Source organism: Pipra filicauda, unplaced genomic scaffold, assembly GCF_003945595.2.
Source record: "Pipra filicauda isolate LSUMZ 115617 unplaced genomic scaffold, ASM394559v2 scaffold3_size10097308_pilon, whole genome shotgun sequence".
Taxonomy (NCBI): domain Eukaryota; kingdom Metazoa; phylum Chordata; class Aves; order Passeriformes; family Pipridae; genus Pipra; species Pipra filicauda.
In genome coordinates, this window is record NW_024104532.1 from 4,641,617 (window position 1) to 4,669,214 (window position 27,598).

The 27,598-nt window shown below is 47.4% G+C and overlaps 1 protein-coding gene across 3 annotated transcripts in view; it reads left to right on the top strand.

The window, feature by feature from the left end:
* Positions 1-5,812: 5,812 nt before the first annotated feature.
* HTR4 (5-hydroxytryptamine receptor 4) overlaps positions 5,813-27,598 on the top strand; it is a 90,254-nt gene continuing 68,468 nt past the window's right edge. For all 3 annotated transcript variants that reach the window (XM_027718803.2, XM_039385266.1, XM_039385265.1), the window contains exon 1: positions 5,813-6,084. The gene's annotated coding sequence lies outside the window, so the exon portion shown is untranslated. The remainder of the gene's footprint in view (positions 6,085-27,598) is intronic.

Here is a 27,598-nt window from a genome sequence, read left to right on the forward strand (position 1 = left end):
AATGAATGACTGTCAGCCCTGCCAGACAGGACTTGGACAGGGCTCAGACAGGGCTGTGCTTGGATGGGGGAGTGTTGGGAGAGGGACTACGGGTGTACAAGCTCAGCTCAGCAGGTTCAATGCACACATGTGTTAGGAGGCTGTTTGAGCTGCTTTTTCTGCCAACAAGGAGAATTCAGCTTCTCCATGGACTAATCAGGTAAAGTCCCAAGCCTCTACACTGCCTGTGTGGGCCTTCCAGGCAGATCCCAAGGATGAAGAAGCCCAAATCTTCCCAGATGGTGCTGAAGGGTCTCTAAAGGGTGGAAAGGTTGGCCTCTGCTGGCAGCCAGCAGGTCACAAAATGGGTCAGGTTGGAGAACGGATCACAGAGGCTAATCTGGTCCCACCTGCCTGCTCAAGAAGGGCCATCCCAGAGCACATGGCACAGGACTGTGTCCAGATGATTCTGGAATATCCCCTGTGAGGGAGACTCCACACTCTCACTGGACAATCTGTTCCAGTGCTCCATCACTGCACAGGAAAGAAGCTCTTCCTCATGTTCATATGGAACTTCCTGGGCACCAGTTCCTGCCCGTTGCCTCCTGTCCCATTGCTGGGCACCCCCGAGCAGAGCCACTCACTTTCTGGGAGAGTTTGCAAGGGTTAACCTGATTGCAAACACCTCATTCAGCCAAGCAAAGAAGAGAAAAATTACTTGGCTTTAATTTACTTTGTCTTCAGAAATATTTCATAAAAGAGGGGAAAATAATTTCAGGGGGGCTTGTGGGCATCCTGAGAGCAGAAAAAGAGGTAAAATTAATCCTATCAATAATCCATGATGAATGATTCACTCAGCTTTCTTATTCAGAGTTGCATATATTTATCCTTATTCACGCGGAGATGGAGAACTCATGGAATTACATACAGGCTCATATGCATATAAATGAGGAAGCCCAGCGAGGGCTCCATATCCCAGCAATTCATCCATGTGCTCTGTCGGGGTAAGGAAGGGAAGGGGCCTGTGTTGCCCTCCCTCCTGGCAAGGAACAGTGATAAGGAGAAGGGTTCCAAAGCCAGCCTGTCCTGGTGTCCGATGTGCTCCTTGCTGCCTGCGGGAGAGCTGACACCGATGTCCCCAGCCCTCAGCTGCCTCCACACAGCTCCCCTGCACTGAGGCTTTCCTCCCTTTTGCAGGTTTTTACCGGAATCCTGTCTCTGGTTTCAGTGGTGTGGTCCCAGCCTCCTGGCAACAGCAGCAAATGTCTCCTGCGGGGCAGAAGGACAAACCCCTGCTGGCCCTTTTCAGCACGGGGCCATGGCAGGAGGCAGGAGATGGATTTCTACCTGCTAGGCAGGTCTTTTTCTTCTAAAATTTCTTTGCAGGAGAAAAGAACCAAGTGGAAAATTTTCATTAGAAATAGGACTTTTAAAAAGCAGTTAAAAGAAAATTATGCTGTTCTGTCACATTTCTGTGGCCTACGGAGAGAGGATTGAAATGGCCTCTCCCAGGAGGAGTCTCATCCTTAAATTTCTGATGGATTGTTTAGTAGTTTCCAGCTCACGGACTGTAAATGTGTAATTTGCCTCCAGCTCTACCTCTCCAGCTGTGCTGATATGGTTACCCCTTTCTCTGGTTTCATCTTTGGTCCCAAGATAATAAATATCTCAAAGATGCACTCTGAGAGAGTGTTTCAATGTCTGCAAAATAATTTTGTGACCCTCAGATGAAACCTGAACTATGTCAGTATTATGAACAGTGGGAGTTACACTGTTAAAAATGAATGCAAATATTCTCCTTTAAGGCTAAAAGTCAGACCTGCCTTAAACTGGATTTTAGATCGTGTATCCAGGTAGTGTTATAAATAACATATGTTCAATAGATCAAAGGGCTCTGCAAATAGTGATATTTCATACCATAGGTGTCAGAGTTTGATTATTTGGAGGCCTGTCTGTTTCAGTATTCTCAGTGTGACCCTCTTTTTGAGTGCTTCAGATTTGACCTGCTTCTCACCTTTGCTCAGCTGAGCACTTTTACCAGGAGTCTGGGAACCTGGATTCATGGCAATGCTGTGGCATCCAGGACGCTCCCTTGGCTGAATAATGAATAATGTGCAGAAAGGAGCTGGTGACAACAGAGAGACATAACTCTATGTAAGGATGAGCATGAACTCGGCTGATGCTGTAAATCAGATGCAGACCAGAATTTTCCTCCTGCCTCACCTCTTCACAACGGTTTCCCTTGCAAAATGGACTGGGATCCAAACCACTGGGAAATCCCAGGTGTTTAGTGCTGCATCCAGCTTAGCTCTGGGTACCAATAAGTGCCATGGCCCAGGCAGAGTGCCTGTTTCGGGGGCAACCTCCCAGTGAGAGGGGGTAAGCTTGCATTTAAAATGCAATAGAAAGAAGGAAGTTCTTTCCTCATGGAGTGGGAGGGCTGTGTGATCTAACGGCGGGTATAACCCTAAGAAACTTAATTTATTCAAGCTCTCTTCTTAATAAAATCCATCCCACGCAGCTGGGCAAAGGAGACCATGCCGTGTTCACAGGGAACACACCGTGCACACCAAAAAGCTTCTCTGTTGAGTTGGTTTTATCTCCCTCTCAGTGCCTGAAAGTGCAGCTAGTGATCTAAAGCAGCAAAGGAGTTATACCCGCAGAAGTGAAAGCAGCAAATTCCACTGCAGAGTGACTGTGATTCAGTCCTGATGAATCACTCAGCCACCTTTTTTCTCAACTAGATCTTTGGATTTATCATTGTTACAGATGGAAAAAAGGAAGAGGGGGGAAAAAAAAGAGAAGAAAAACCCCACTGCTTTATCTCCCTCTTTAATCCTTTCTAATTTTTCTTTCTCAAAATTTAATTACATTTTTTTAGGCATCCCATTCAGGTTGAATAAACCTTTGATAATCCTGGAGGGGAATCTGCATTAAAGGGAGCAGGGATGGAATATGACCAAAAGTGATGACAGCACTGGGGTTTAGCATGACCTGTTCTCAGGTTCAGAACACCCAGCAGTGGAAGGGCCTGGAACTCAGGACTGCAGAGGTGCAGTGCCAGGCAACCTCACTGTGCTCAGGCACTGCCCAATCTTGGGGATATTTATGCAAAAGGGTCCCTTTTGTTCCAGCTTCTGCCTTGGCTCTCGATCCACCCAGACCACGTTGCAGACAGCAGCAACACTCTGCTGCTCTAGGTTTTGCCTGGATGGAGACATGGCTCTGCTTACATCTTGTACTTGTGGTGTACAATATTGGCAATACAGACACCTCAAAGGGTCAGGAGGGAGTAACTGGGTGGGACCTGATGCTGGTGCAATGGGTGGGCACAGGCCGGGGTTGCTGCCCTGTCTTCCAGCAGGACATGGCCAGAGCCCTGCCAGCACAGTGTGGTTTACCCCTGGGGCTGGGGAGGTGAGTACCTAAGATGTCAAGACCCTCCTCCAACTGCAAGTTTGGAATCTGCCTCCTGGTATCCAGGTTGCAAGAGTGTATTTCTCCAAGACTGCTGTGAGCACAGCAAAGCTGGGGCAGGGGGTCACTGCAGTCCCAGCAGGAAGGGGATACTCAGTTCTCTTTTCTGTCACTCTCAAACATGACAGATGCAGGTGAGCAGCTTTAATCCTGACCCACAGTGCTGCTGGTCCTCAATCCAGTGAAGCATTTAAACACCTGACAGGAAAGCACATAAACCCATTTGACTTCAGTTCACCCACTCATGCAAACTGCAGGATGTGCTTGGCTTAGGGCTCCACACTCTGGTGTTTCCCCTTTTGTGCCATGAGACTCAGTAGCTGCTGCTGGAGATCCCGACTGAGAACACCCATGAAGGTGAGTGGCTGCTCTGAAGACTCAAATCTTGTCAGAAAGAGCTACAACTGCTTGCTCCATGAAGAGACATCAGGCCACCTATATATAAATTCAGCATTAAAGCTGGAGGATATACTTATGAGTAGATAATACTAGTGTCTGCTATTAGTAGATACCAATAATGTCCAGAAAGCTCACAGTAATATGGAGGAGAAAATGAAGGCAAAACACAATTGTTTCAGGAATCCTTTAACTGCCAGTTTTAAAATGACCCATCTCAGCTCCACCCAGACCAGCTTCATCCCCTTTGTCCTCTGTTGTGCAAGTCTGAGAAATTCCAAACTATGGCAAGGTGTTTCTTCATGGATTTGATATGTTTTACTTTTTCTTAATGTTATTCTTTCTCCATCTTTCAGTTACTATAGTGATGGACAAACACATGAGCAAACACGAGGCCTGGCAGCCTGGGAGGGTGTGTTTGCCTGCAATGGCTGAAAATACCACCAATTTTTTGATAAATCCGCTGAAAAATCTTTGCCCAAAGCCCACCGATCTTCGAAAAATGGGTCCTATCAAACAAGTTGATAATAAGATGTGTTTAATATACTTTTCTTTTTTGGAAACTTGATAAACTTCATGTATTTTGTCAGCAAGCAACATATATTGCAGTTCTGTGAGTGCTCTCATTTCTCCTCCATCTACACACCATTGGAGATGTCCCTTTTCCAGGTGCAAGGACCTTGGTTGTGGTTAAAGGGGATGGAACGAATAGCTACAAACCAAATTACTTCTCTTGTGTGTACTCTGGATCACCCTGTTCCACTGCAGTTCTGCTCTGAAAAATCCCAGCCTGAAGATCTCACAGTGACATCCCTCAGAGTGACCCCCAAAGCCCCAGAGGTGTTGTATGAGTGCAGAAATCTGCCTGAATCCATGCCATGGAACTCAACAGACTCAGCCTCTTGGAGTCAAATCTGCCCACATTTGCAACCAGAAGCTCCATCAGGATGGAGAGGCCAAGCTGAAGAGCTTTGCCCTGTGCGTTGGGTTTCAGTTTGTGATTTACTCATCCCTGCAGTGGCTTTTGGGCACAGCATGGAGCCCAAACAGTGACAGAGAGGGAGGGAGGACCCAAGGCTCACGTGGACCTGGAGGTACTGGTGATCAAGGGAATCCAGCAAGACCCTGGAGCTGAAGCTGACTCTGAGTGCTGGGGGTTGGAAAAATATCCCTGCATTTCCAAAAGCAGGGCTGGTCAGAAACCCTCCCTGCAGCTTTGAGTATCAGGCCTCATGTTTACATGGGATGTTCACAGGCACTTTCCAAAGGAGAAATGGCACAAAGGCACTGTAGTTTGACACCCCAGATCCCCAAAATGCAGGTCTAGAAGTGAAAGGTGAGCATACCTGGAGATGGAGCTGCTCAGATCCCCCATTTATACTCAGTCTAATATTGCAATGGGTATTTACAAACTCTAGATAATGAGCTGGTTGTAGTGTCCTCCTCTGCCAAGACTGAGGTTTGTTAGGGGTCTCAGGGCCAGATTTCAGCTGCCAAAGCTCTAATAGTGTCAAAGGGGCTGGGCTGACACTGCAAGTGAAAAAGCACTTGCGGTATGTTTGGAAATATTGCCAATGTTGTTTGTTTGTTTGTTTATTTTTGAGAAATACATTGAAAGAACTTTGCCAAAACCCCCTCAGGTCTTTAAAAATTGGTCCTATCAAACAAGTTGATAACAAGATGGGCTTGCTCCACTTCCCTTGTGCACACGAGCAAAACCGCAGATCCCTGAAGTTGCTTTGAAAGCGGGAGAGCAAACCGTCAGTATTTGCCGGGGTGAAGGAAGATGTGCCCTACACACAGCGCTCACATGAAACCTGGGGGACACGGGCCGGGGGAGAAGCGAAGGGATTCGGCTGCCGGGGGGACGGACCCGACTTTCCCCAGGCGGGGCGGGCAGGGGGCCGGGCATCCCCCTCTCTCCGCGCGGGGCGGGCCGGGGGCGGGCGCTGCCCGCGGCCGCGGAGCGCCGGGGCGGGAGCGCAGCCCCGCACCTGGGCACGGCACCGCCACAGCCCCGCACCTGGGCAGCGCTCACCTGAGCCCCGCACCCGGGCAGGATTCACCTCGGCTCCGCACCCGGGCAGGAACCATCACAGCCCCGCACCCGGGCAGGACCCGGCGCAGCCCCGCGGGCGGACAGCGCGGACCCCGCGTCCTGCCCCGCCGCCGCGATGAGGAGCCGCGCCGGGGGAACCGCGTCGGGCGCCGCGGGGCTCTGGCCCGGCCATGGTAAGGAGGAGGGGGAGCGGGCGGCGAGAAGGGGCAAAGCGGGGGCTCCGCTGAGATCGGTGACAAACTCGACCGGGCTCCGCTCCGGTGCGGGTTCGCCGTCCGTGTGCGCCCATGGGCATCGCCCCGGGGCTGCGCGGGGGGCGCGGGTGCGGGTGTAGTGCCCGGCATCCCGCGGGTGCGGGCGTGCGGCGGCGCCGGAGCCTGTGGGTGCCCTTGGAGGCAGCCCGAGGGAAGGTTGGTGCGGGTGTGATGTACAGACAGGTACAGGTGGAGCGGTTTTGTGCGGGTGTGAGCGAGCAGCATCTGCGACCGTCGGCTGCGGTGCCGCTGGGCTGCGCGACTCGGCGAAGTGCTGGAATGATCAGTACTGACCCGCGGGAAGGAGAGAAACGTGATTGCAGCTGGGAGGAAGCAACAGCCCGGTGGCATGGGGAAAGTCACCGGGCGGAGAGGCTCGTCGGGCTCTGCAGGAGTAGGAAACTTTGCTTAAGTGAGGATGAATGGCTGTCCCTGGAAGTGTTCAAAAAACAGTGTAGATGTGGCACTTGGGGACATGGTTAGTGGTGGCCTTGGCAGTGCTGGGGGAATGGTTGGACTCGATGATCCTAGAGGTCTTTTCCAACCTTAGCAATTCTATGATGATGGAAGGTATTTTCCAGGACTAGAGCTATGGGGATTCAGGCAGCTCTGTGCTCTGACACTTGTGTCCCAGCGTCCATAGTGCAAAGCCTTCCGGTCATATCCGAGCTCTCCAAGCTCTGTATCCGTTCCAAGCTCGCTGAGGTCAAGCATTTTGTTGCTGCTGAGCCTTGCTCAGACTTAGTCCAAAGCTGAGGGAAGTTTGCAGGAGTCCAGCTCATGTCTATGTGCTTTGATTCAGATGCTGGGAGTGGAGCAAGTTTGTGGATCCGATGGCAGGAAAGACAGAGATGTGTCTGTGAGTGAGAAACTAGTGTCACTTCCTCAAACCCCTGAGGCATCTTTCCTTGCTCCAAAACAAACTTCACACATAGAAACTTGATGGGAGGGTGAGTAATTAAACCATTACACAGCTGCAGTTTCTGCTGCTTCAGGGAGGCAAGGAAGGAGTCAGGTCCTGGTTTGCCAGGTTTAAGCTCCTAGACAGTGGTGGTAGTTGGTCAGGACTGTGCTTTGATGTGTGTGATGTCATTATGACTTCATTTCTTCTTAAAAATAAAATACTTTTCTTTTAATGGGAGTATTTCCATGTGTTTCTTGAAGGAGAACCATTTTCTCTTATCCCTGTTACTGCAGTTGACTGTTTTCACTTGGCAATGGCAAGGTGGAGTTTTTTAGAAGATTACTCGGATTTTGTCATTGTAGCAGGGGACAATGGATAGCCTGGCTGAGGTCAGTCTCTGGGGAGATATCTTGGGCTGTACAGCAGTCTGTGCAGCACCACTCTTTGGGGGAAGAGCAGTAGTGCAGGAGCCATAGGTTCCTCCACCCCTGCTCCCAGGCAACGGGGACCCCGGGACCCTGCATCGTTCCCACCAGGAAGGGGGACTGCTGTGATGGGCAAGGAGCAGCAGCAGCATTCCTCTCCTCTGAAGAGATCTTCACTGCTGCTTTTTTCCTCTCCCAGCCTGACCTTGGCACTGTCAGCACTGTCCAATAATGCCGTTGAAAAACAAACATATGAGTCAACCTGTGTGCTTGCTTAAATACTAAGTACTTATACACCAAGGTATGTTTAACTTATTTCCTTAAACAGGCTCTGACTGGGGATAGACATAAATACTTTAGTTTCCTCGGGACTTTGTAAACATTGATTTAAAAGTGAGAGGAGCAAGTGCTCTGACAGTGCTTCTTGGCTCATTAAAGCCTTCTAGGAAGTCTCCAAATTGTACATGCAGCTCCTCTGCACCAACTGTGTTCCTGTGAGTACCATCAGTGGTTCTCCCCCACCTCCTCCTCCCAGTCCTCTGGAGCCAGCTGGCATGTCTTGAGTTTTCCCCATTTGCTCCCCTTTTCCAGGTATTTCCTATCTCCAGGAAATCTGGAGACAGGTAGAACAAAGAAAAAGTGCCTGCCAGCATAAGTCTAAGCCCCTTGGGTGACAACTGTCTAGACCTGGTGGAAGGGGTTGCCAGGTGAATGCAGGGGAGACACAGCTTGACAGGGGACAGAGCAGGCAGAGGCTGTGTTATGAGTGGGGCTGAAGAGGAGGAACTGGGAATTCCTCACCTCTCCTATAAGGACACCTCAGGTTTGTCCTGCTTTCCACACTCCTCTGCTCCTGGAAACAGCAAGACACAGTGCCTGGGGGATGTAGAGAGCAGGGTGAGGACCACAGTGTCCTTTGTGGGGACTGACTGTGCTTCCTGCTGACTCCCACACTGTAGAAGCAGCAAACGAAGGGTGTGGAATGTGTGCCAAGAAGGTGCGAGGAGGCAACGTATTGCCTTGCACATCCAACTGTCACACTACACAATATGGAAATATTCCTTGTGGGTTTGTGTTTGAAACCACAGCTGTCATTTGAGGGAAAAGCAGGAAAGTGCCATCCTTCCAACACTTGCTGGTGTGCAGGAACAGAGAAGCAGAGTAGGGTTTAGGGCTGCTCTGTGCTTGGGTTGGTTCACAGAGGCACGAGTAGAAGTAATCTGAGTCATTTCACTGAGGAGCCACGCTGGTTTCAGCTGCCTGGGGATTTAGCACAAGGTCTCAAGTTGTGTCAGGGGAGGTACAAGTTGGACATGAGGAGGAATTCCTGCACAGAAAAGGTTGTCAAGCATTGGAAGGGGCTGCCCGGGGAGGTGGTGGAGTCCCCATCCCTGGAGGTGTTCAAGGAACGACTGGACGTGGCACTCAGTGCTCTGGTCTGGTTGACAAGGTCGGACTTGATTATCTTGGAGGTCTCTCCCAACCTAAATGATTCTGTGATTTTTTGATTCTATGACTGTAGTGCACATGGGTATAAATAGTGAGAACTCTGTGGCTGAATATCAGGGATGATGGTGTGCCAAGTCGATAGAGCTCATGTGTCAGGGCATGATGATCACTAAGCTCCTGAGGGTTAAAGAAAATCTTCCCTCATGGGAAAACTACTCATTAATTATCCACTTAGGGCTTCCCCAGCCCATTTGCTGAAAAAGACAGTAGTGAGTGTCAAGTTAGAGACCATCTTCTCTTCTGATGTTGTCATTCCTGTGCTTCATTCCTCACATAGCCTCTCAAAACCAATTTCCAAATCTAAAAAGACCTATACATCAAATAAAATGGTATTGATGTTTCTTTGTTGGCCTGGTTGGTTACTCTAGGAAGCTGAATTTGTTTTACACTGACTGTAAGGTTGCTGACTAGCAGGGGGACCTTTTCTACGTGCCCTGCACTGACCCCTAAAATTTTCACCCTCAGCCAGTGATGGCAACTGCTACCTTCAGGCCTGAACTTGTGGTCTGCACTTGCCCTCAGCTGTTGTAACATGTCATTCCTGCGCTGATCTAGGAAAAAAAAAAAGTGTTGCATCATTTCTTGTCATGAATGAATGAGCTCTAGGGTGGGAAAGAAGGGCAGTTCCTTCAGGTCTCCAGAGGACTGAATGCCAGCGTATTTTGTGCTCCTGTCTCCTGTGTGCAGGTAGGAATAAAGCCACAGGAAAGGTAAAATGCACATGTAGCTTAGGGCCAGCTGTGTGCGTGGGCATGTGTGGCTGCAGGTATTTGTCAGGGCAGGTGGCATTTAGTTGTGAAGAACCTTGTTGTGGTGCAGTTTATGGGCAAGAGGGGGACAGGGCTTCGTGGCTTTTGCATTTAGCCTCCTTGCACTTCTGTTTCCTGGGATTCCCTGCTGCACTGTTTTGTGGGCTGCCTTTATTCTGGAGGAGCTGGTGGTTGTCTGCATGATCTAACCTATGCCTCACCTGGGGCAGAGTGTGGGTTACCTCCCACTGGAGCCTTGATGATGAGGTCAGGAGATGGGAGAGGGATGAGCCAGATGCTTGTTCTCTCAGCTAACATGAAACCGAACCCAGTATTTTCGAAGCAGCTGACTTTAATCTGGTCTTGTTGTGTAATTCCATTTATTAGAACAAATAATCTAATTCGAGCCCCCCTCAACCCTGATGCGTTCGAGTGGCTGCAGACACAGGGGTTACAGGGAGAGACACAGCCAGCAGTGCACAGGGGAAAACAAACGACTCTGTAGGAAGGCAAATGGAACTTTGGCAATTTTACGTGATTAGGGAAACAATTAGAGAAAATAGCTGGAGGTGCATTTGCCCAGTGGATTCATGTGCTGGTGGAGATGGGTGGTGTGGTGGTACTTGCTCTCCAGGGTGAGAGTCATCCCTGAGCACAGGGCACAGTGGTGTCATGGTGCAGCAAAAGCTCAGCTGAGTCCTGTCACCAGACTGGGATGGGGAGATAAGGGTGAAAAGCTGCTTTCTCCCCTCTCCCCATGCACAGGGGATGCTGAGGTGTTATTCCCATGTCCTGGTGCAGACAGGAGGGTTTGCTTATTCACAGATGGTTTTACAGAGCCATGACTTGGTATTGTCTAATGCAGCAGGGGTTGAGTCTGGACCTGTTGCACAAAGTTGAGCAGGGAGATCATTTTCCTCTGTATTCTCCCCTTTGCTCCCAAGATGCCTGGATCTGTATTTCACAGAGCTGAGGCAGCAGTTCAGAGCCCTGCCTTCTGTGTATCTCATCCCCACCTACTCTACCTTGCCCTCATCCCTTCCATCTGTAAAGGTTCTCACCCCCACAGTATTGTTTAAAGTCAGTGAGTTTGTGTAGGCTCAACGCCTCTGACAATCAGGCCTGCATGGTCCCTCTCACACCCATTCCCACTGCCCCCCACGCTGCCACTGCCTTCTTCCCAAACTTGGTTCCTGCCTTCTGGTCCTGGCTGGGTGAGAGCCGAGTTCCACCACACGCTGTGGAGCTGAAGCCGTGTCGGTGGCTCCGTTCAGCAGCAGTGACTCAACTTACAGCACAGGCACAGGGCTGCTGCTGGGGACAGCACAGCAGCAGGGTCAGGGCTCTGTCCCAGCCCAGGGCCAGTGTGGGGTGCGGGCAGGGCACCCACTCATCCGTCTGCTCAGAATCACGTTGCTGTGAGGGTTGTTATTTGCTTTGACTTCCAACCCCCCCCGCCTTTGGTTTGAGATGGCACAGACAAGTTCTGCCCTTATTATAGTTCCCATGGAGACAGATTGGATGCCGTACATTAAAGGGGGGTGAGGCACAGTCATCTCTTACCTGGGCCAGCAGCTCCCCCCATTCATCTGCACAGCATCTTTCCCAGTGGGAACCCAGGCACAGGTCCCTTTGTCTTGTGAAACCCTGAACCACGTCTCTCCTCTCTTTGTCTGTGGAGTGTCTGACTCTAGCTGCTGTTGGGCTCTGGGGATACCTGTGCTGTGGATAGTCCTGCCTGAGGGACTTTCCACCTTTATGCTTGAAAGTCCTCCAAATGAGTAATATTTGTCATTTTCCCGTTCACCATCTGAGCAGCAACTCTCAGAGCATCCAGGAAAACTTGCAATACCATCTTCAAGCACAGAAGGGTTAATTTGAACTGATGAATCCATCTATTTTATGGTGTGCCATGGCTGCTTTAACATGAAGAAGGTCACAGGTGCCACCACTAAAGCCTTTCTCAGAGGTCTCCCTGAGAGGACTTGAAGGACGTGGTGAACATTTGGATGCAGGAAATGAACTCTTCCATGCATGAGTCCTTCCTCATTGGAGAAGGTGTTGAGGTGTCCTGGCTCTTGTGTGGCACCTCAGCTGAACAAGAGTGTCTATGGCTGGCACCTGGTAGTGAAGTGATTGGCAAGGTGAGATCCAGGCTGGTTTCATATGGACCAGAAAATTTTGAGGAGAATGTTTGTGGTGATCTGTCTCTTTTATGGTGGCCATGAGTGCTTTAACATCAGTGAAGTCAAAGCTGCCACCACTAAAGCTCTTCTCAGAGGTCTGTCTGAGAGATCTGGAAGGCTGCAGCTGATTTTAGATGAGCCAAAGCAGTGGAACATTCTTCCTTTTCATGGGCCCTCCATGGGCTTGTTACAAAAACATGTTTGTCCCTAACAGGAAAACCTGCCAAGCAAAATTTTTATCATTCAGCAGAGAAAGGAAAAAAGAAATAAAACAGAAACCCAAAACCAGTCAACACTGTCCCCAGAAAAATAAGGGAAGGTTGTAGCAATGAATATAAATTAGGAGTTGGAACATGTAGGTGTCTGATAAGGGAGGCTAAAGGAATCAGTGAAATAGTAATGAGCAGGAGGGTTAAGGATGAAGGGAAAGCATCTTCCAAGGACATTAGGGATCAACAGAATGTTATGTTCAGAGTAACTGCTTTGCTGGGTTCAAATGGTAGAGTCATAACAGTAAAAGACAGAGTTAAACTCAACTCCAGCATAAAGGTTATTCTCCAAATCTCCCTGGCGAGAAGTACCATCTGCCACTGCTATCACCAGACTTCCAGGTGAGAAAAAGTACTGGCCATGTATTCAGGGGACAAATTGTCATTATTAGAATACCTTGATCTAAACCTAGTGCATTTTTACTCAGTACACTTTACTGAAGGCAGCAATGTCATTATTTCATCCTTTTACACAGAGTGCTGAGAGAAGAGAGGATTTATCTAAATCAGTGTCTGTGATAGGACCAGGTATAACCCCCTGTTCTGCAGAGCCCCAACTGCTTGTCTGTGCTTTAACTGTGTCCATGGCACAGGTCATGTGCCCTGTGTTACTGTGGCACTGATTTGTGCCAGTGAAAGGAGACTCATGTGGAAAAACAGATTCCAACAGCTGAAAATCTAACCCACCCTGAAGCTGACAGTAATATTATCACTTATTTAATCTGTGTATTTTTAAAGCCAGAAAAGGGCTTCTCTAATTGTCTCGTCTGCTCTCCTAGCTACAGAAGAAAGACACAGACAAAAGAAAAACCATAGCTTCACGATCAATTCCAGAAATATCAGATGGGGAATAATAAAAAAAGAAATAAGCCAGTTGTTTTCTTTAATAATGAAAGAAGACAAAAAAATACCCACAAATCCTGTTTAAATCCTCACTTGACTGTGCGGATTTGGAAGGTCTGGAAGGACAAAATAAAAGGAAATTATTCCAGGCAGTGGTTTGACCCCCTCAATGGGGGATGATGGCTGCTGGAGACATGACCTTCATGCCACAGGAGGATATCTCAGATCTGTCCTGCTTGAACTTAGGTAAATAACTGGTGTCCTGCTACTGCCAGTGAGAAGAAATAGAACTTTGGTGCTTCAGTTTCTTGCTTGAAATGTGGCAGGAAGAGCAAAGTATCTCTCTGGGAGTGGTGGGAGCTGCTTGTCCTGAAAGGACTCTGATGTGCACAACCTTCATGCCTGGAGGGGCAGAAGAGGGATGAAGTCAGAGGCTGAACAGGGCAGGTGACTGAATATTTGGGGCTTGTAGTGCCCTTCTTAATTTTAGGAGATTTCTAGGAAAAGAAAAGTGGCTCGAGATTTTTTGAGAAGGGAAAATACAGTCAACACTCCGTGGGACTGTACAAGAGAGTCTTTAGGGCTGGATTTGCTTGTGATGTGCAGTGCTGTGGGTCTGGATGTCGCCCCTCTGCCCTCGTGCTGAGGAGAGCGGGTGAGAATTCAAAAGTAAACCATGACCTGTGGCAAGCACGTAAGAGCCAATTGCTGCTGGTGGATGATGAAGTTCCCTTTCCCTCCTCCTCTTTGCCTTCATCCACTTTCCATTCTGGAGTTATCCATGTTCTTGGATCTATCTGACTTGCAGGTCATGCAGCACATGGACCCGCTCTCAGAGACTCAGGGAATTCAGCATCTGCAGCTTCCAAAATCTTTCAACAGGAACCAGGCTAAATAATCCAGCCTGTCTTGTACCATAGGGGCATGTCAGAGAAGTGCAGAGTAAGCATCTCGTTGCTGGTGTGAGTTTAGGAGCCTTGTTGGTCAGCAGAAAATCACAGGAGCTGATAAAAACTAATTGCAAAGATGCCTTTTATGAGTGCCTGATTTTCCACCTGCTCTGCTTGGCTGCGTTATTTGATCGATTGGATCCCTTCTATTACAGCTCACGGAAGAAAACAACCAGCCCTTCTGCACTTCTGTTTACACTTAATAAAATACAGCAAGCGAAACTTGCACTGTGATGATTAAAACACAACCAGGAAAGCTGGGAATTGGAGGAAGAGGGGGATTTCCTCTCTTCTGCCCATTAAGTTCAGGATTTCCCTGATCCACTGAATAACCATTACCACTGCAGGAAGTAACTGCTGAAAGAGAGGAGAGAGCTGGGTTCTTCATGAAACACCACCGCCGTGTCAGACCTGGGGGTGACAGTCTGTTGTGAAGTCAGGGCAATGTGAGCAAAAATATCTGTGAAGGTGGAAGTGCAAGGGAAATTCTTAGAAAAGAAAAGCATGTGAGCCAGACAGCACAGAAGGGTGAGGAAAAGGCTCTGGGCAGATGAAGGGTTACCAGGAGCCAAGCATTCCTGCTGTTTCCCAGTCAGTTCCTATCTTTTCCACTACCACATTCCTCTTCTTTAGCAAACATGTGATCCTTCACTACTCTTTGGACCCCCAGACATTTATTATTACAGCTTTTGTTTATTTAAAAACAAACACACAGAAAATTAACAACGAGAGCCCAGATCAAGGATCCAAAAATGGGAACCCAGGAGAGACTGAAAACTCTAATCTTGGCACACGAACACATTTTTAGGTGATGAAGACTTAACAAAGCCCAGCTAAAAGCAACAAGAGCAGGAAAAGCACCCCAAAGATGTGTGCAAAGAGAAATGGCAAACACAGTGGCACTGATTACCATCCTTCACTGGAGCTCAAACCCCAGACCAAACAGTGCCAGGCTGGAATGCTGTGGCACAGCTGGCACTGCACGAGGCAGCTCAGGGCAAGACATCCCAGTCATACATCCGGGCTTGATTATAAATACAGACAGTTTTCCTAAACAGATTTTAAGATCACATTGCCTCAGGGAGTCTGCTGAGCATTCCCTAACACGAGGCAGGGCTTTCCTCTGGGAAGTCAACAGTGGCTGCAGGAATCTGTCACTTCCATTGGAGTGTTGGCTGTGCAATGGCCTCTACCGTGGGATCCACTCTGCTGGAATTCAGTCATCGACCATGAAAATTTGCAGGAAGGCTCTTGGTGACAAGTTTTCACATCCCAGTTGCAGAGACACTGGTGTCCAATGTCAGGAACTGGGTGCAGACCGTCTGCTTCCTCCAGGTGGGAGTCAACCTTATCCCACCCGAATGCCCACATCTCCTGAGTTGTTAGGAAGATGGATCAAGTGCAAAGCAGGAAAGATGGAGAGAGACTAATTACAAGGGCCTGGAGTGACAGGACAAGGGTGAATGGGTTCAAACTGACGGAGAGTAGGTTTGGATTAGATATTAGGAAGAAATTCCAGAGAAGCTGTGGCTGCCCCATCCCTGGAAGTGTTCAAGGCCAGGTTGGACGGGGCTCTGAGCAACCTGGACTAGTGGAAGGTGTCCCTGCCCATGGCAGGGGGCTGGAACTGGATGATCTTTAAGGTCCCTTCCAACCCAAACCATTTTGTGGTTCTGTGATCGGTAAGGAAGGTATTGCGTGGGAAAGGACATGGATGTTATACACAGGAAAGAGTGAATCAACAAACCCCACCAACTAATGCTGAAAAGGAGCAAATACAGCAGCTGTGCTTATACAGGGGAGTGTGATGTGGAAGGCAGGGGATGGAGTCCTTCCTCTCTGTGCTCTTTTCAGGTTTGGTAATTGCACTTCAGGAAAGCCATGGGAGAGATCAGGGTGCGCTCTCAGGAATCAGCAGGAGGGAGGAGCAGAGCTGGACAGGCTGGGCTCTGTGTCAGTGACAGTGTGGCCAGGGCTGATTCGTGGTGCAGCTCTTCAGATGCAGCAGCAACTGCAGAAAGCAGAGTAATAAATAGATTTCGGAGTCTGCAGGGGTTAGGAAAAGAAATCACAGCAATAAAATGCAGCAAGAAAGATTTAGGATAGACCCTAGAAAAATCCCTACATGTACTTCTCCTGGGAGACTACATAAAGAGAATATGGAATCTCCATCTCCAAATGTCATCTACAGCAGGTTAAAATATAGTTAGGTCTGATGAAACAGCTCCTCAGAGTCTCTGCCAGCCCTTTTTCTCCATCTGATTTTTCTCTTCATGGCCTAAGAATGTGTTTTACAGTCTGAAAAAAAACTGAGAGCTGAAACAGCTAAATGACATATCTAGCAGATTTTTTTCGTAGAGGGTTGTTTTTTTTAAGTGACAAATGGAAACTTCCCATGGGAAAAGTCTGATTTCAGTGTAATCTGATTTTTCTGTGAAAAAGCGAAGATCACAAAGAAAACTTGTTTACTGCCTGGATTTGCTGCCTTGATGGTGTTCAGAGGTTTTATTGGATTTGCAAAGTTGGTGCTGACAAAAGAGTTTGATGCTATTTTCTGTTAGAATGTTCTTCCTTCAGATCAAAAGCACGGTTAAATGTAATAAACCAAAGGTACAGATAACAGGGGAGGAGATTGTCTCAGTCCAGTGTTTCCTGCTTCCCTGTAATCAGCCACTTCATGCTTGTTGCCACTGCTGTTTTTGAAAGGTATATTGTAAGCACAGGTACTCCTGCCCTCTTCCCGAGTGCATCCCGGATGCACATCCAGATATTTCTTGGTTTCCTGGCATCTTCCCCCTTCCTGTGAACCCAGACCTACCTGTCAGGTAGAGAAACGAGGACAACCTCAGCACATGATAAGGGTTAATCTGAAGGGAGCCCATAAGAAAGATGGAGAGAGACTAATTGCAAGGGCCTGGAGTGACAGGACAAGGGAGAATGGCTTCATACTGACAGAGAGTAGGCTTAGATTAGATGTTAGGAAAAAATTCTTCCCTGTGAGGTGGTGAGGCCCTGGCACAGGTTGCCCAGAGAAACTGTGGCTGCCCCATCCCTGGAAATGTCCAAGGCCAGGTTGGACAGGGCTTGGAGCAACCTGGTCTAGTGGAAGGTGTCCCTGCCCATGGCAGGGGGTGGGACAAGATGAGCTTTAATGTCCCTTCCTACTCAAACCAGTCTGGGATTCTGTGATTCTGGGATTCTGTGATTCTGGGATTTGTGCTGCTCCTTTCCATAGTGGGCTTTGGCAAAGCCATTCCTCATCCTGTGCTTACCTGGCTCCAATCCCAAGGCAGGTGGAGACACTGGCTCCTGTGGGAGCAGGCAGCTGAGAGAGCTGTGGGCTGCACTGCACATGGGACTGATGCAGGGAAAAGCTGGGGAGCAGAACCTGGGCACTATCCCTTCATCCCAGAGAAATGCCATGACAAATTACTTTCCTTTTTCTATTTCCCTGTAATTTTTTACTTTATGTTCACCATCGTTCACTAAATGGGGGATTTTTAGAACACATCTCTAATTTCTATCCTTAGCAACATATGTGCAGATGTAAGGTTTTGGGCAATCACCAATCACACCACTTACTGCTCATTGTGATGCCTCCACACTTTCCCTCCTCCCTCACCATCCCAGAGTAATTAAGAGGAAATTCAGCTGCTGCCTGAATGGACACATTTTCAACAATCTTCCTTAATTCTTTATTTACTGTAAAATAAGCAGGAAAAAAAATGCAACATCAGTTCCTCTTCCAGGGATGGATTAGTTCTCTCGTCACATCTCAGATTCTCTCCCTTGCCCTTTCCCAGCTCTATCCCAATTTCTGATGAGCTGTGATGAAAAGCAGTGGGGAAAACATCTGATTGCTGCCCGTGAATTCCTCGAGTGAACACATTTCCGAGGCAACTAGTGTGACAAAAGCTGAGCTATTCTGGACCAGCACTTGGAGCTGAGTGTCCCTTCCTGCATTAGACAAGGACTTGTACTAAGTGAGCTGAAACTTCACTTCTGGATCATTCAAAGCAGGACCTGATGTCATTTCCTGCCAAGCAAAAAGAAAATTAAATGTCTGTTGCTTTTAATAAGGAAGGTTTTTAGCAATGGGGATGGAATATGGTGAAGAAGCAGAGGGACTGGCTGAAGCAGGAAAAAAGGATATTGGAGAGGGTGAAATGAGTTGGTGTCTGACCTGTACCTCCCTCTTTCAAAAGAGCCTTGAACAACTGCTTCAGGAATAAAGTACTCTCTGCTGTGAGCACAGACATCAAAATCTGGCCTCACAGTGAGGGGATCTCAGAGATCCCACTGACATTTCCTTTTGATGCTCTGCACAGTTGAACAAACAGTTCACAGGTCTGTGCAGCCTCAGAGTTACACCTGAGGGAGCACCTTCCCCTGCTTTTGGAAAACAAAGGAGGAGGGAAGGAAGATGTCTGTGTTGCTGAAAAGCTTTAAGCCAGCTCTGGATAAATGAAAGGCCCAGAGGGCTCTCCCAGACTTTCATCCTGACCTTGTCCCCCTCCACCAGCTGGAGCCCAGGTTGGAGCAGGAGCAGGAGGAAAAGGAGGGGAAAGAAATGGAGGAGGAGGAGGAGGAGGGCTGCACCACTGCACAGGGATGCACCAGAGCTGGGCTGCAGGTGGCACTGAGGGCTTCCCAAGGGCTCCTGGGGGAAAACTGGGGCCATGCTTGTAATTCAGGCACCTCTGGCTGTCTCTGCTGAACAGAGGAGAGCATCAGCTCAAAATGTCATCTGTCAGCTTGAATCAGAATTATACAGAAATTATTTAAAAAAAAAGTGATGAAAGCATGATGCACTGCCTGGGGTACAGCCCACCAGTGCTTCAGCCCATAACTGGAGTCTTCTTCACTTCCTTCCCTTCTTCCTTGCTCATTTTATATTTGCTTTTAGACATGAAGAAAGTTAGGTCCTTATTCCTGAGGCAGGAAAGAGTTGTTTTTCTAAACAAAGTATGAAATTTGGAGTTAAGCAGCTCTGATTTATCCCCCTAACTCTGTCTCAGCCTCCTTCTCTGAACATGCACACTCCTGGCTGCCCTTGTCCTCCCTGTTTGGCCAGTTCAGCAGAGTGCTCTGAGCTGTACTGTCCTAGTCAGGGGTTGCTGTTATCACTTACAGCTGACTAAAAACCTTCCAAAAGAATATTTCTTTTGTTACAGAAATGCAAAGAGGCAGGAATTTTGAATAGCTGTTCTCTGCTCACTGGTGGCTGTTTAACAGGGTTGTCTTGGCTAGAGCTTTGTGTTTTTTCTGACCTGTGTAACAGGTCCCGGTGGGACTTCCCGAGAAGAGAGTTATTCCCTGGCATATTCTCATTTACTCTGAGGGTTGTGAGGCCCTGGCACAGGTTCCCCAGGGAATCTGTGGCTGCCCCAAGCCTGGAAGTGTTCAAGGCCAGGTTGAATGGGCCTTGGAGCAACCTGTTCTAGAGGAAGGTGTCCCTGCCCATGGCAGGGGGGTTGAAAGAAGATGATCCTTAAGATCCCTTCCAACCCAAACCATTCTATGATTCTGTATTCCTAACTCTCTACCAAATCAAATTCGTGTCCCTCTAATTGGAGCAACTGAGAGAACAGTGTGAAAAAAGAGGTGAATGGACCAAAAAAGAGACAGCACAGAATTCTGAAGCTCAGACCATTCATATCTTTGACATCATTTAGGTCACAGATGTAAAACAGCTGGATAACTTACTGTGTATGAACACTTTAGGGATCCTATGTTCTATGTCTCATGGTCCCCATGTAAAGACTGGGGGAGTAATTACCCAAAGTTTGTTACCTGTATGGCTTTTGCCTGTGAACAAGAGCCACACAAACCTCCAGAGGTGCTGCAGAAGTGGAACTAGTTTGGGGAAGTTAGTTCAAATTATGCAAACACATCTGGGATCTCCAAGGTCAAGGATAGGGTGGATGTGGGCTAAGGTCCAAAATCCCAGTGAGACACATGCCCAGACTGTGATTTTTGTAAATTCACAGTCCATGTGGCTCTCGGTCACAGTGAAAAGCCCTACCCATAACAAACTGCTCTGCAAGTCATGTAGTGACCTTGATGAGCCATTGTAGTAACAAATCCTGCAAAAATGCTTTCGTGCATCAGTATGGATGTTAGAAAAGATCTTGGAAGTCAGGTGTGCAGGCAGGTTTATTACAGAAGATCCAATCAGTTATAAATCCACATTTAACTTTAACAGCAAAGTGCAGACAGTGTGACCTTGCCTGTCCCTTCCCAGCCTCTGCTGTAAACCATATGCTCCACAGACTTTTTTAATTTATTTATTTTTTTTTTTTTATGATTATTTGTCCTTTATCACAGTTGTTTTAAAGTGTATTGTGTCTGTAGGAGCTTCCAGAGGTAGAGGAGAATGGCGGGATTGTACCAAGGCAGCACCATCGTGCAGCAACGTGCCAGGAGGGCAATTTTCTGCACCCTGGGCAGGAGGCAGCTGGTGGGCAGGGCAGCTCTGAGATGGCAAAAGGCCAAAGACTGCACCAGGGAGATGTCCCTAAAGCAGCTGAGAGCAACATCCCTGTCTTTTCCTCATCCCGAAAGTCAATGAAGAACAATTTTGCTAATAGAATAAACGGGAGCATCTCATTCAGTTCACTGTTCTTAATGAGCATCTTCCAAAAATCTGGAAGTTTTATGTATTAGGAAGGATCTGAAAGGATTAGGTGTAGCAAATAGCTCATGTGCTGCTCAGGGACAGAGGTGATGGGAGATTTCAGAGAAGCATAATTAAACTTTAGTTGGCTCCATCTGGAGAAAAAGACAAGTCTCATCCTGGAGAGTTTTTCCAAGAATGACAAGTAGGAATGAAAAAAAAGAGCAAAATGACAAATCATTAGTTTTGAGTGACTGTGAAGGTTTCCTTGGCTTGGGAGGCTGCCAGATCACTTTGGGGACCAGCAGCCTCCACTGATTTGCCTCCCAGCCCTGGGAAACATTTCCAGGGAGCGTGAAAGAAATGTCTCTCAAGCAGTCATCACTTTTTGTTTCAAGAGCAGTGACAATTCTTTTCTCATATCCAGGCTGCTTTGTGGGCCCTTAAGTGCTGCAGTTTTGGGTGGAAGTGGTCTGAGACACACCTGGAACTTATTTCCCAACAAGAACATTTACTTTTGGCTAATTTAGTACTTTGCAACTTCTTAGGGCAATTATTTTTTTTTTTTCATTTAATTTATGATGGACTGTGTAAGTATGAGTAAAAGTTGGATGTTTCACTAGCAGGGAAGAAAATAAAATATATTAAAAAAAAAAGATCCTTTGGCAAACACCCACATCAAACTTTTAAAAAGCAGTCTCAAAATACTAAACTGCATCTGTAGGCTGCAACTACTCCTTCCCCACCGTGTATCCCTGTATTCTGTAAAGGGAATACAAAATGACAGGAAATCACAACAGCAACTTTTAAAGCCACTTTTTGGTGTTTTATAAATAGCTACACTTAGACCCCAGCTGATGAATATTCATTGCAACAAGGGTTTGGCATAAGTACTGAGACCATGAAATAAAGGAGCTTAAACAGGTGAAAGTAAGGGAATATTAGTGAAAAATGCCCCAAAGTAGCTTGTGGATTAAGGGGATTTACAACCTTTCTGGCCAGCTCTTGCCCTGCGTCAGATTTCTGTCCCAAAATGAACTCCTGAAGGATGTGTTCTATTACATATTTTTCAGAGACAAAAGCTGAGAAATTTGAGGTCTTTCCTAAGCTGGTTTATCTGTCTAAAACTACAGAATTTCAAAATAAAGACCTTCATTGATGCTGCTTGTGCCCTGATGCCAAACTCCCTTTCCTGTGTCACAGACCATCCCATCCAAATATCCCATCGAGTCCAACCTATAACCAATCACCATCTTGTCATCTAGACCAGAGCACTGAGTCCTCTTGTTTTTTAAGCACCTCCAGGATGGTGACTCCACCGCCTCCCCGGGCAGCCCCTTCCAATTCCTGACAACCCTTTCCACAAAGAAATTCTTCCTGATGTCTAGGTGCAGGGGTCTGGCTAGAGCAGCTGGTGACACTGGGGACTGCTCACAGATTTGAGTCAAGGCTGAATGGGAAATCAGTTCTGTAAACACTGCCAGAGGAGAGTGGATATTATTTATTTAGTGCGATAATGCAACAGCAGTGGGTTAATCCAACAGTCATTAGCAACAGGTCATGCTATAATTAGGGAGTCTGGTGCAGTTGGCTACCTCTTACTGAATGCCACCAGTAAGACATCAAGTGTCTGGGGTAAGTAGGGGATTAATTTGGGAAGCAAGTGCTTTCAGGCACAGTTAGGACTGCATGCAGATCTTTTTCTTTGCCTCCCTTCATCCCAGCAATTAACATAACACAGGGCTCTGAAGTGGCACTCACCGCTCTCTTAGTTGCATGAAATCTTGAACAAAAGCTCTAAACAGCTCTCTTGAGTAATTAAATCTCATCTGAAAGAGCTTGACGTCTCAGGGGGTACAAAGGAGTAGTTCTTTTTTCTACTCTTACAGAAAGGCGAAAGTTCTGCTCCTCAAGCACAGGTTTATATTTTCAATGGGTGTTTTTTTCCTTCTTCGTGCTATTTTAAGAAACAAGTTTCCACAATTCTATTGTCTGAACATCAGAAGTTTCTCTTCCTTAGGCAGTGAGATTCTGACACCTCATATGTGAAAGGGAAGAAAATACCTTGATCAGATAACTGCATTCAAGGGGTTTTGCTGAATCTTCCATTGAATGACTTGCTCTCTTTAAAGAATGAAGGACTGAAATCAGTGACTAGAGGTGCCAGGTAACTACTGGAAAAATGCCACACATATCATTTGGGATACAGTACTCAACCTTCACACTCTTGGATGCTTCTGCAATGCCTTCACATTGCAATTCATCTTTTCAGTCATAACTTTCTCCTCCATCAGCCTGTCTGTCTGAAGAGACTCCCAGTTCTGCTCTCTGTTCATCAGATCAGCTCACAGATCATCAAATCAGGGAATCACAGAATCATAGAATGGTTTCTCTCACTACAGTGGGTTTAAGTAACCAAGAGTCCTATATGGAGTTGGTATAGTCCTGTATCAAAACCTCACGTAATAGCAAATCAAATGCTTTTCTGAAATCAGGGAATACAGCTACTTATTACAACAGTATTGTTGTTATCACTGAAAATATCAAGATGGCAAACTCCTCTAATTCCCACTGATTTGCCGAATTCTATCCCCCATCTTTAATTCCTGATGAATTGTATTTTTTATGAGCTATTTTATTATTGTGCTGGATTCAATCTTGGATTGATAGGCTTATAATTACCTAGATTATCCTCTTTATTCTTTCAAAATATTGTCAAAGGTTGGACTTGATGATTTTGGAGGTCTTTTCCAACTTAAATCATTCTGTGATGTCCACATAGATGCCTTGGCCAAATGCACTCACACTCATCCTTTCCCCTACGTGATACATCTGATGAGGGAATAACCCTCAACCTGTAGAGCTGATGCCTGGTCCAGCATAACTACTGCTTCAACAATCTCATCCTCAGTGGGATGCACATCCAAGGTTCCCTCCAGTATCACCAGAAATTATGGGTGAAGCCTTCTGCATTCAAGTCCTGCCGTAACTTCAGTTCCTTCCTTCATTTGGGGAGCTGCTGATTCCCTGCAGAGCTGAAGTAAGCAGGGGAATTAGGGAACTTGCACTTCCCAGCAGTACAAAGCAGGATGCCATTACCATCCTTTCCCCACGAGGGAAGCAATGGCACTTGGTACATCAAAGACAGCCTGACAGAAACCAGCCTACAGACATTATTCAGGGAGTAGCGGCCTCCTGAAATGATCAGAATTTGAAAAATGCACTTGTTAAAAGCATGTGTGCTGTTAGAAAGAACTGTTCTCTGTGAGACCATTGAAAATGAGCCACATGGCATCTCATTGCTGCCAGGTGCCTGGTGCCAGGCACAGTTAGTGTCTGGACAGCTTGTTTTACCTGGAGAGTCTGGCTGATGAGAACTCACAGCCCACCTAAGCATGTCCTGTCATTCTTGCTTTGGAAATAACAATTTGCAAGCAGCTTATCCTATGAGCTCATTTGCCCTTTCGCCCCTTCCCATCAGGAGCTCTGTAAGGCTCACAGGCTCAGCCCACCAAAACACAACCTTCAGGGTCGCAGCTCCAAGTTTATTTTGGTTCCTTCACTTTTAATGACCCGATAAGGATTCAGTAATTTGGTAATTTGATTTAAAATAAATTGAAAACATCAGCAGCATCTTGGAAGGTGCTGAGCTCAGCATAGTTTGGCAGGGAAAGACAACTCCTCCACATCCATGTGTCTTAAACAGGGAAGGACTGGACCCAGCTTCTGCTCAACCCCTGCCCATACAGCTGCCCTGACTTACAAATACCTACTCTGTGATGGGGTCACTTATTGCTTCCACTTGGGATGATGAACTGGCAAAGCCTGCAGCAAGGGCACAGGCTCTAGTTTTGGTGCCCTTGCCCTGCATTTGACTGCTTTCTCTCAGTAGAAGTTGTGTGTTCCAGTTGATCCCCTCTGACCATCACCAGAGCAAGTCATTGCTTTATTGCTGCAATTTGTAAGTATCTACAGTCATCTTTTAAATTCTTCCCTGGGAGGGTGGTGAGGCCCTGGCACAGGTTCCCCCGGGAAGCTGTGGCTGCCCCATCCCTTCAAGTGTCCAAGGCCAGGTTGGACAGTTCTCGGAGCAACCTCATCTAGAGGAAGGTGTCCCTGCCCATGGCAGGGGTTGGAACAAGATGATATTTAAGGTCCCTTCCAACTCAAACCATTCTGTGATTATATGATTTCAAAGTAGTTCTGTTACTGTCATGAAATATTTGGAGCGAACTCTTCTGTAACATCAGAGCCTGTGTGGAGGGAATGTTTTATAGCACATTTCCTCTTGCATCATCTCAATCTTTTTAAAAAGTAATTCATTAATTAGCCTTTTGACTTTCCCTGATGGCATCAGCTTCTTAAGCAGAAAAGATGATGGCTGTGCACTTTATGTATTTTGTATGGAACTGGAGGATCACATGGTCTCTTGGGGACTGTGATTATTTTAGCTTGATGCTCAACTAACTGATTTTTTAAGTGAGCCAGAGGCAGCTCAGGTTTAAGATGAACACTCTCAGCCAGTTTTCTCCTCAGGAGCTGTCATCCTTTAATGGAGTGTGAAGAAATGGCAGCAGAGGCATGAGTCAGTTGGGTTGGTTGCAAGTATGTGCAGCTCAGAGCTCTGGCAATTTTGTCTCTGCTTCATTTTCTGAAATGTCCTGTGGATCCACAGCATTTCCATCCCAGCACAGGGGCAGCAGAAACCTCCTGGCTCTGGTCTGCCTGTGGCAGCCGGGAAAGGGGATGAGACAAGTGGAATGTGATGCAATGTGTTAAACCATGTGGGACCAGCACCCTTGCTCAGGGATGGGTCTGCTGGCATCAGCTTCACACGGGTGTGAGTTTATTTGGCTTAACCTCCCAGTGTAGAGAGTTTTGGGGGGGTTGTGTGTTTCTTTGTGCTCATGACAGCCTTGACAATGCTCATGTGGGAGTGGGTCTGTTGGCACACTTGGGCAGGAGCGGGGAAGGTCTGTGCCTGGAGGCTTTCACACAATGGGTTATAAATTTCCAGCTAAGCCTCTGTGACAAGTTCTCTGATGAAAGGTATTCAGATAGATGCACCCCAAAGCTTCCCATCAACAGTGAGTTTGGTCAGACAACAGTAACAAAGAATCTTTAATGCCTGAGATTTAAAGCTTCACCTAAACCTTTTGCACAGCTGAAAGCACAGAAGGTGTAATTCAGCACAACCCAACAGATTTCTTAGTCACAGTTACTCAGCAAAGCAAGATACCCAGGCCAGGAGATACTTTTGTTTCTGCTGAAGTCCAGGGGTTGCAGAACTATGAACACACTGACTGGTGTGACTTGGCACCAGGCTTCAAACAGGAGCTTATTTCCTGCTTACATTTCACCACCATAAAACCAGCTTATGGCAGCAATAAAAATAAAACAGAAGAGTTTTATTCCAACACAATAAAGTTATAGTTATGCATGACCTGCAGATGGGGAGTGGAACATGTCCACCACACAATAACCTGTGTAGGAAATCGGGCAGGAGCTGCAGGTAGTGCAGAAGGTGGGTTATACTTGAGTCCTCCCATTGCCCTACGGGTGAATCCCAGAGCCCGCAGTGCAGTGGCAGCCACAGAGGGCCCCTCTGCAGTGAGGAATCTTTCCTGGCTCGCTCATCCACTGTGGCTCACATTCCTCTCCTGGGCCTGGGTGATGCAGTGCTACCCAAGTGGGTTTGCAGCAGGAAAGGGACCCAAACGAGGGACAGAAAGAGGTGAGAAAGGCTCGTCTGCACAGCTGGCAAAGCAAGGAATTCCTGTATTGAAACGTGGTCGCTGGGGGTGACTCCAGGCTCTCCCTGAGACGTTTCAGCTCTCTGCCCAGGAGGGAGATGGATCCTTTCCGTGCTCTTTCCCTCAGCTGTCCCAAGGTGGCAAGTGCTAGCTTTTGCTGATTAGCAGAGCCCAGAATAGCACAGCAGTGTATCTCTGTGATAAGATGGATGTCCATGGCAATGTGCATCTTCCACGGCTCGTTTTCTGCTTGCTTTGGAGCAGGGAAGCTTTTAAACAAGAAGCTGGAGCCTGAGGCTGCTGAAACCAGAGGGTTGCCGTTGAGTGTTCTGGTCTAGTTGGCAAGGTTGTGACTTGATGATCTTGGAGGCATTTTCCAATCTAAGTAATTCTGAGTGCCACGATCACTGCCCATCACTGCCTGTGACAGTCTTGCTGGGGTATGAGCTGACCACTGCCAGGGGAGCACCAGGACTTGTGCCTAAAATTTGTTTGCAGTAGGATGGCACTATTCTGGCTAGTGATTTATTATAGACTTGGTAAAAGCACAGATCCTGAGTCAAATGTAGACCTGCTCTCAGGGTGTGTCCAGCTGTCTGCAGAGGCAGAGCTGAGCTGGGGACGGTGCTGAGCATCCCATAGCTCCTCCAGCGAGCTGTGAGTTACTGTCAGTACCACCACACCATGTCAAAGCTGAAGGATTTCCATATTTACTAGCATTTATAGTCTACGTTTCTCTGCTGTGTAAACAACAGCGGTTTATTTGACTGCAGGCACAGAAAGCACAGCTGGTGCCTTTCTGGGGCAGTAGTTTCCATACCCTGTCCTGCTGTTAGAAGAAGAGAAACTGGAGAGTGTGTTTTTAGGAAGGGAAAATCTACAGTGAGTTATGGGGAAGTTTTATGACATGAACAAGAAAGCGACATGGTAGCCCTGCACAAATCCCCGTCAAACACAGATGGTGACAAAGGACTCAACAATCCCTCTTGCCTTCAGTTGTTAAGTGATATCTCTTACTGTATTATGTCTCTTTTAAGAGACCCAGGATTCCATGTGGGATGTTTCTCTTGGCTTCCTATGCTGAGATTTGATAGTGCAGTTGAAGACTTGGAGTGTTTTGGTTACCAACTGGCAGTAATTGCTAAAGGTGAGAGCAGCGAGCTGTGAAATTTCATAACACCACTGTCACAGCAAATAACCCCTCAGGTTTTATAGCTGCTTTCTCTCCT